Source organism: Pan paniscus, chromosome 18, assembly GCF_029289425.2.
Source record: "Pan paniscus chromosome 18, NHGRI_mPanPan1-v2.0_pri, whole genome shotgun sequence".
Classification (NCBI taxonomy): Eukaryota; Metazoa; Chordata; class Mammalia; order Primates; family Hominidae; genus Pan; species Pan paniscus.
This window is the reverse complement of record NC_073267.2, coordinates 67,561,413-67,570,380: the sequence shown is the minus strand read 5'-3', so window position 1 is coordinate 67,570,380 and position 8,968 is coordinate 67,561,413. Positions and strand designations below refer to the sequence as shown.

The 8,968-nt window shown below is 49.3% G+C and overlaps 1 pseudogene; it reads left to right on the top strand.

The window, feature by feature from the left end:
* Nucleotides 1–742: 742 nt before the first annotated feature.
* Nucleotides 743–4,649, top strand: LOC100969563 (TIMELESS-interacting protein-like; annotated as a pseudogene).
* Nucleotides 4,650–8,968: the final 4,319 nt, after the last annotated feature.

Sequence of the window (8,968 nt, the reverse complement as noted above, 5' to 3'; positions counted from 1 at the left end):
TTGGGGAGGGATGCGGCTGCTCTCCTGTTCTCCTAGGAAGGGAAGGTTGCAGGCTGGGCTCTGCCTGAGGACCTGGGGTTGGGATCCTTTCACCCTGCAAGGGAGGGATTGGGTGGTCCTGAACTTCAGAGCTGCCTCTGATAGGCATCCTTGGGAACATTCCTTAAGGGACAAGCCCTTCTATCTTTGGAGCCTAGCCAGGCAGGGGGGCGTGGTGTGTGTGGGTGGCTGTCACCAGGGAGGTAGGAAGCACATTGGTGAAAGCCATGTGGGGTGGGGGGGCAGACAGCCCCATATCTGAATCCCAATTCTAGCTCTTCCTCACTGTGTAACTTGGGAAACATCCTTCAGTTCCCAGAGCCTTTGTCTGTAAATGAATCACTGTGCCTCCATCTCGGGGTGGGAGAAAGGATTAATTAAACAACATGATCTATTTGTTAATTCAGACAAATGTTCACTGGGAACCCACTGGATGTCAGGCCCTGGGACATGAAATAAGTGAATGGAGGTTCCCTCATTGAACTTCTAGATGGGGGATGAGCGGCTAGGCACGATCTATGATATGGTAGGCTGGAAGGTGATAGGGCAATGGAAAGAGCCAGGAGGGAGCATATGTTGGGGAGTGGGCTGAGCAGGCCCCTTTGAGAAGGTAATGAGCAACTCCAACATCTCAGAGAATAGTATTCTAAGTAGAAAAAACAGCATTTGCAAAGTCCCTGGGGGTGGGCATGTGCCAGCTGATTCAAGAAACAGAGAAAAAGTCCATTGCAGTGGCACATGCCTGTAGTCCCTGCTACTCAGGAGGCTGAGGTGGGAGGATCACTTGAGCCTGGGAATTCGAGGCTGCAGTGAGCTGTGATTGTGCCACTGCACTCCAGTAAGACTCTGTCTCTTAAAAACAAAAACAAAAACAAACAGCACGGATGAACGTGGTGGCTCATGCCTGTAATCCCAGCACTTTGGGAGGCTGAGGTGGGAGGATTGGTTGAGCTCAGGAGTTTAAGACCAGCCTGGGCAACATAGTGAGACACCATCTTTAGAAAAAAACACAAACAACGAAACATAGTGGGTGAGGGGAGCGTAGGTGAGAAGGAGGTGGGGTGGGCATCGCCTCCTGTGTGACCAGTTCTATAAGGAACTCACTCTGCAGTAGCTGCTGAGAGACCAGGGCCGGTTTGGACCCAGGCACAGGAAGTCTAACTCCACTACTACATGCTGCGGGGGGCGTGTCCTCTCTCATTTCCTGCTGTCAGATGGCCTCTTCCTCAGGTCTTAAGGCTCAGAGGCCTCCCCAGCCATGGCCTGTGACCTCACCCGGACAGAGTCCCCCCAGCTGTCTGCCACCACCCCCAACTTGGGGAGGGCTCTGTGTCAGCCCTGGCCAGACTCGGGGAGCCTTACAAAGAGTCCTTTCACCAGAGGTCATCCTGGGGGGACCAGGAGGCGAGTGGTGCCCTTCTGCCTGTGGGCATAAAGACCCCCTTTCTCTTCTGCAGCACCGGCTCCTTCTGGCAGGGGAAGCAACCGAGTGCAGGGAGATTATCGTCCTTCTCTTTCAGTGTATGGGCAAGATGGTCGAGACAACGGTGGAGACTACAGGCTACCAGCCTTGGACTGCCTGCGGGGTGGCCCAACCAGCAGCGGCGCTTCTGCCTCAGGGAGTGCCCCACAGCAAACAGCCCAGCACCCATGGGTCTAGGGGTGCCTGCCTAGGATCCTGGGACAGGAGATAAGCCTCCCCAGCCGGGGTGTGAAGGGGTTGGGCTTGTAATGTCAGAGACCTCCCCAGCTCTGCTCTTCTGGGGTTCCACATCGGTGGCCTCTTCTTGGCTCTGTTAGGGATTCCTCCTGGCCAGTCTTTACCTGGATTTTTAAATTATTATTTATTTATTTATTTTTAGAAACAGGGTCTCTCTCTGTTGCCCACGCTGGAGTACAATGATCATAGCTTACTGCAACCTCCACCTCCCGGGCTCAAGCGATCCTTCTACCTCACCCTCCCGAGAAGCTGGGACTACAGGTGTGCACCAGCACACACAGTTAATTTTTTTTTTCTTTTTTCTTTTTGGTAGGGATGAGGCTTGCTATGTTGCCCAGGCTGGACCCGAACTCCTGGCCTCAAGTGATCTTCCTGCCTCAGCCTCCCAAAGCACCGAGGTTGCAGGCATGAGTCACAGAGCCTGGCCTTTACTTGGATTTCTTACTTCTAACCTGGGCCAAGTCCCTCACACTGCAGTGTGACATTCTATGCTGGACAGGGACCTGCCCTTGGAGGGAAGCAGGCAGGAAACGGGGAGCACAGAGGGACAACCCAGTGGCTATTGAGAGGGGAAGCTCATGGTCCGCCGAGTTGCCTGGGACAGAGTGTGTGCCTATGACAGGGGTGAGAGGAGGGACAGGGCTTCCTAGGCAGAGCAGGCAGCATGTGCAGAGGCCCTGGGGAGGCCAGGCCCTACCACAGACATGCGGGAGTGATGAGGATGCTTGGCTGGGTGGGGAGGGGCCAACAGGTCTTCCTCCAGAGCAGGGGCTTTATCCAGAAAGCACCAAGCCCTCACCCAAGGTCCCATGTCGGCCCTTAGGAGGTGATTTTTGGGGAAGATGGGAGCCAGGAGCAGGGGCAGGAAGAAAGCAGCCAGCGGGGACCTGGGGAAGAGGAGGAGGTGGATGAGCCTGGCCAGTAATGGGTCCAAGGGTTGAGTCAAGTGACCAGCTCAGGATGAACCCTGGGTTCTGACTTGAGCAATGGAGGGGGCTGGAGGAGACACCAGTGGGGCTGGGAGCACTTGGGGAGGAGCAGGGTGGGTGGGGGGTAGTCTGAGGAGCTGGTGGAACAACTTGGGGAGATGCCCGCAGGATGGGTATAAGGCTACGAGTGCTGGAGAGCCTGGGGAGAGAATGGGATGAGGGTGGGAGGAAAGGAGGAGGAAAAGTAAGGGGAGTTGGAGGAAAGGAGAGAGAGAGAAGAGAGCAAGAAAGAAAAGGAGAGGTTGGGCGCAGTGGCTCATGTCTGTAATCCCAGCACTTTGGGAGGCTGAGGTGGGCAGATCACGAGGTCAGGAGTTTGAGACCAGCCTGCCCAACATAATGAAACCTCGTCTCTACTAAAACTACAAAACTTAGCCGGGCATGGTGGCGCACACCTGTAATCGCAGCTACTTGGAAGGCTAAGGCAGGAGAATCGCCTGAACCTGGGAGGCGGAGGTTGCAGTGAGCCGAGATTATGCCATTGCACTCCAGCCTGGGAGACGCAGCAAGACTCTGTCTCAAAAAAAAAAAAAAAAAAAAAAAGAAGCAATGGAGAAAGTGAAGGAAAGTGAGGCCAGGCGTAGTGGCTCAAGCCTGTAATCCCAGTACTTTGGGAGGCCAAGGCAGGCAGATTGCAAGGTCAGGAGTTTGAGACCAGCTTGGCTGATGTGGTGAAACCCTGTCTCTACTAAAAAATACAAAAATAAGCTGGGTGTGGCGGCGGCAGTCTGTAGTTCCAGCTACTCGGGAGGCTGAGGCAGGAAAATCGCTTGAACCTGGAAGGCGGAGGTTGCAGTGAGCCAAGATTGCACCATTGCACTCCAGCCTGGGCGACAGAGTGAGACACAAGACTCTGTCTCCAAAAAAACAAACAAACAAACAAACAAACAAACAAAAAAAACCAAAGGGGAAAGTGTGGTGAAAGTGAGAACCCTGGAGCTCTACACTGTGGCCCCTGCTTTCTGCGTGAGAGGAGAAGATGCTAGAACCACAGGAGAATGGCATGATTGACCTACCTGATTATGAGCATGTAGAAGATGAAACTTTTCCTCCATTCCCACCTCCAATCTCTCCAGAGAGACAAGATGTTGAAGGGGCTGAACCTGATGAAGAGTCAGGAAGCAGAGTCCCGTACCTCCAAAGAGAACAGTTAAAAGAAGTATACCCAAGCTGGATGCTCAGATATTAATTTCAGAGAGAGGACTTCCAGCCTTAAGGCATGTATTTGATAACGCAAAATTCAAAGGTAAAGGTCATGAGGCTGAAGATTTGAAGACTCTAATCAGACACATGGAGCACTGGGCACACAGGTTCTTCCCTAAACTGCAGTTTGAGGATTCTATTGACAGAGTTGAGTACCTGGGAAATGAAAAGGAAGTTCAGGCTTGTTTAAAACAAATTCGACTTGATCTCCCTATTTTACCTGAAGATTTTATTAGCAAGAATGATGAAGTTGTGGAAAATAATGGACATGATGTAACCGCTACTGAATTAGATCCCTTTCTGACAAACTCATCTGAAAGTGAGATATTTGCTTCTGAGTCAAGTAGAAGCCTAACAGAAGAGCAACAACAAAAAATTGAGAGAAATAAACAACTGGCTTTAGAAAGAAGGCAGGCAAAGCTGCTAAGTAATAGTCCCTAGGAAATGATACCTTAATGAATGCACCCAGGGCATAGACAGTTGAGGTTAATGCTGATGAGGATCAAAAGGAGGAATCAATTGCATTAAGGGAAAACATGCTAGACAATCCATGCAATGATGCTCCTGCTAATACTTTAAATGAAGCAGAGGAATTAAAATTAGAGGACACACTGCTGGATCAGTCTTTCACAAATGTGCAACAGTAACTTAAAGCTTCATCCAGAAATGTTACTGAATGCTACATGAGTTTCCATTAAGATAAGATGTATCTGTTAGCTCACCATCCTGCAAGCTTGGTGTTACTATGTTTTTTGGGGGGGGGGTTTGTTTTTTTGTTTTTTTGAGATGGAGTTTCCCTCTTGTTACCCAGGCTGGAGTGAAATGGTACCATCTCTGCTCACTGCAGCCGCCACCTCCCTGGTTCAAGCGATTCTCCTGCATCAGTCTCCTGAGTAGCTAGGATTACAGGCGTCTGCCACCATGCCTGGCTAATTTTTTATATTTTTAATAGAGATGGGGTTTCACTATGTTGGTCAAGCTGGTCTCAAACTCCTGACCTCAGGTGACCCACCTGCCTCAGCCTCCCAAAGTGCTGGGATTACAGGCGTGAACCACCGTGCCTGGCCATATTTTTTCTTCTTTGAGTGAAAATCCTTAGGTAGTAAAACTTTTACAGATTCTTGTTTAAAATCTGGTATTTGTTTATAATTATGCTTGTCACTTAAGTGAGATCTATTTATTCTCTTTAGTGTTTGTTTTTATATAGATATGACTTTATAAAATGATTAGGGCCAGGCGTGGTGGATCACGCCTGTAATCCCAGCACTTTGGGAGGCCAAGGCGGGCAGATCACTAGGTTAGGAGATCGAGACCATCCTGGCTAACACGGTGAAATCCCATCTCTACTAAAAATACAAAAAATTAGCCGGGCCCGGTGGTGGGTGTGGTGGCGGGTGCCTGTAGTCCCAGCTACTCAAGAGGCTGAGGCAGGAGAATGGTGTGAACCCAGGAGGCAGAGCTTGCAGCGAGCCGAGATCGCGCCACTGCACTTCAGACTGGGTGACAGAGCGAGACTCTGTCCCCCCTCCAAAAAATAAAAAATAAAAATAAAATGATTAGTAGGTAATAAGCAGTTTCTGCTGATGATTTATCATTGAATGCCTTGTTTTCACTAAGTCTGAGGTTTTGTTTGTTTGTTTGTTTGTTTAGATGGAGTCTCACTCTGTTGCCCAGGCTGGAGTGCAGTGGTGAAATCTCGGCTCACTGCAACCTCTGCCTCCGGGTTGAAGCGATTCTCCTGCCTCAGCCTCTCAAGTAGCTGGGATTATAGGCACGAGTCACCACGCCCAGCTACTTTTTTTTTTTTTGTATTTTTTTTATTATTATACTTTAAGTTCTAGGGTACATGTGCACAACGTGCAGATTTGTTACATATGTATACGTGTGCCATGTTGGTGTGCTGCACCCATTAACTCGTCATTTACATTAGGTATATCTCCTAATGCTATCCCTCCCCGCTACCCAACCCCACAACAGGCCCTGGTGTGTGATGTTCCCCATCTTGTGTCCAAGTGTTCTCATTGTTCAATTCCCACCTATGAATGAGAACATGCGGTGTTTGGTTTTCTGTCCTTGTGATAGTTTGCTCAGAATGATGGTTTCCAGGTTCATCCCTGTCCCTACAAAGGACATGAACTCATCTTTTTTTATGGTTGCATAGTATTCCATGGTGTATACGTGCCACATTTTCTTAATCCAGTCTACCATTGATGGACATTTGGGTTGGTTCCAAGTCTTTGCTATTGTGAATAGTGCTGCATTAAACATACATGTGCATGTGTCTTTATAGCAGCATGATTTATAATCCTTTGGGTATATACCCAGTAATGGGATGGCTGGGTCAAATGGTATTTTTGGTTCTAGATCCTTGAGGAATCGCCACACTGTCTTCCACAATGGTTGAACTAGTTTACAGTCCCACCAACAGTGTAAAAGTGTTCCTATTTCTCCACATCCTCTCCAGCAGTTGTCGTATCCTGAGTTTTTAATGATCACCATTCTAACTGGTGTGAGATGGTATCTCATTGTGGTTTTGATTTGCATTTCTCTGATGGCCAGTGATGATGAGCATTTTTTCATGTGTCTATTGGCTGCATAAATGTCTTCTTTTGAGAAGTGTCTGTTCATATACTTTGCCCACTTTTTGATGGGGTTGTTTGACTTTTTTATTGTAAATTTGTTTAAGTTCTTTGTAGATTCTGGATATTTGCCCTTTGTCAGATGGGTAGATTGCAAAAATTTTCTCCCATTCTGTAGGTTGCCTGTTCACTCTGATGGTAGTTTCTTTTGCTGTGCAGAAGCTCTTTAGTTTCATTAGATCCCATCTGTCAATTTTGGCTTTTGTTGCCATTGCTTTTGGTGTTTTAGTCATGAAGTCCTTGCCCATGCCTATGGCCTGAATGGTATTGCCTAGGTTTTCTTCTAGGGTTTTTTATGGCTTTAGGTCTAACATTTAAGTCTTTAATCCATCTTGAATTAATTTTTGTATAAGGTGTAAGGACAGGATCCAGTTTCAGCTTTCTACTTATGGCTTGCCAGTTTTCCCAGCACCATTTATTAAATAGGGAATCCTTTCCCCATTGCTTGTTTTTGTCAGGTTTGTCAAAGATCAGATGGTTGTAGATGTGTGGTATTATTTCTGAGTCCTCTGTTCTGTTCCATTGGTCTGTATCTCTGTTTTGGTACCAGTACCATGCTGTTTTGGTTACTGTAGCCTTGTAGTATAGTTTGAAGTCAGGTAGCGTGATGCCTCCAGCTTTGGTCTTTTGGCTTAGGATTGTCTTGGCAATGCACACGCCCAGCTAATTTTTGTATTTTTAGTAGACACGGGGTTTCGCCATGTTGGCTGGGCTAGTCTCGAACTCCTGACCTCAGGTGAGCCACCCGCCTCGGTCTCCCAAAGTGCTAGGATTACAGGCATGAGGCACTGTGCCCAGTGTTTTGGTTTTTACTGCTGCTTGCAGAGCAGGGTTAACCCATGGACAGTGTGCCCAGAGTAGCCTGGGTGAAGTTTTAAGATGTACATGTATATTAAATATTAATGGCTGGCACGGTGGCTCACACCTGCAATCCCAGCACTTTAGGAGGCTGAGGCGGTTGGATCATGAAATCAGGAGATCGAGACCATCCTGGGTAACACGGTGAAACCTCGTCTCTACTAAAAATACAAAAAATTAGCTGGGCGTGGTGGTGGGCGCCTGTAATCCCAGCTACTCAGGAGGCTGAGGCAGGAGAATGGCATGAACCCGGGAGGCGGAGCTTGCAGTGAGCCAAGATCGTGCCAATGTACTCCAGCCTGGGCAACAGGGTGAGACTCCGTCTCAAAAAAAAAGTGGGGATGAGCTACAGCCAGGAGACCTGGTTGGATACAGCAGGAAGTTCTCGATTAAACAGCAGAGCATGGGCTGGGTGCCGTGGCTCACGCCTGTACTCACACTCATCCCAGCACTTTGGGAGGTTGAGGCAGGAGGATTGCTTGAGCCCATGAGTTTAAGACCAGCTTGGGCAACATAATGAGATCCTGTCTCTACAAAAATAAAATAAAATAAGCAGCAGAACAGTCCCATAGGGAAGGGGCCTCCTCCTAGGAGCCCTGGCCTTACCCGAGGGAAGGGACTGGCCACCATGGCCTCTCAAAGGGCACAGGCTGCATGGTGTTTCTCGGGGTTGATGGAACCCCATGGGGAAGGTGGGTTTTCTGCTCTGCACCTCAGTTTCCCTCCATAAGGCAGAGTTGTGGTTAGTGGCCTGGGTTCAATGACAGGGCAGGGTGGGGGCTCTGTAGCCCAAGCGTGGCTGGCGATGTCGCGCGTGTCCATGTCCAGGTGGGCCCTGGGGCCTCCTCCTCCCCACCCCCAGCCTTTGTTCCAGGAAAGGCAGGAAAAGGCAGCTGGAGGAGAGGGGTGGAGGGCTGGAGCCCGCGGAATGTTTCCAGGGAAAAAGTGATCCTTCCACAGAACAGCCAGCCAGTGCCACCTCCCCTACTCCACCCCACTCCCACCCTTCCCCCTCCCGCCGCCGCCTCCATTTCTTCTTCCCTCACTTTCTGGCAGAAGGAGCCCAGCAGCTGGAAAAACCATGCTCTGCTCCCAGCTCCCATCCTTAGCACTGCCCAACCCCAGGTGCCTGCAGGCGGGGCGGGGGTGCGTGAGGGTGTATGTGTGCAAATGTATGAGTGTGTGTGTGTGAATGTGTGAGTATGTGTGTTTGAGAGTGTGTGTATGAGTGTGTGCATGCGTGAGAGTGAGTAAATGTGTGTGAGTGAATGTGTGTGTATGTGAGTGAATGTGTGTGGTGTGTGCATGATTGTGTGTGCATGTGTGTGAGAATGTGTGCATATGTGAGCATGTTTGTGTGTGCACGTGCAGTGTAGTTTGTGTGTGCAGTTGCGTGTGTGCATGGGTGTGACAGTATGAGCGTGCATGTGTGAACATGTTTGTGTGTACGTGTGTTCGAGTGAGGGTGCATATGTGTTCGAGTGTAAGTGCATGTGTTCGAGTATGTGCGTGTTCATGTG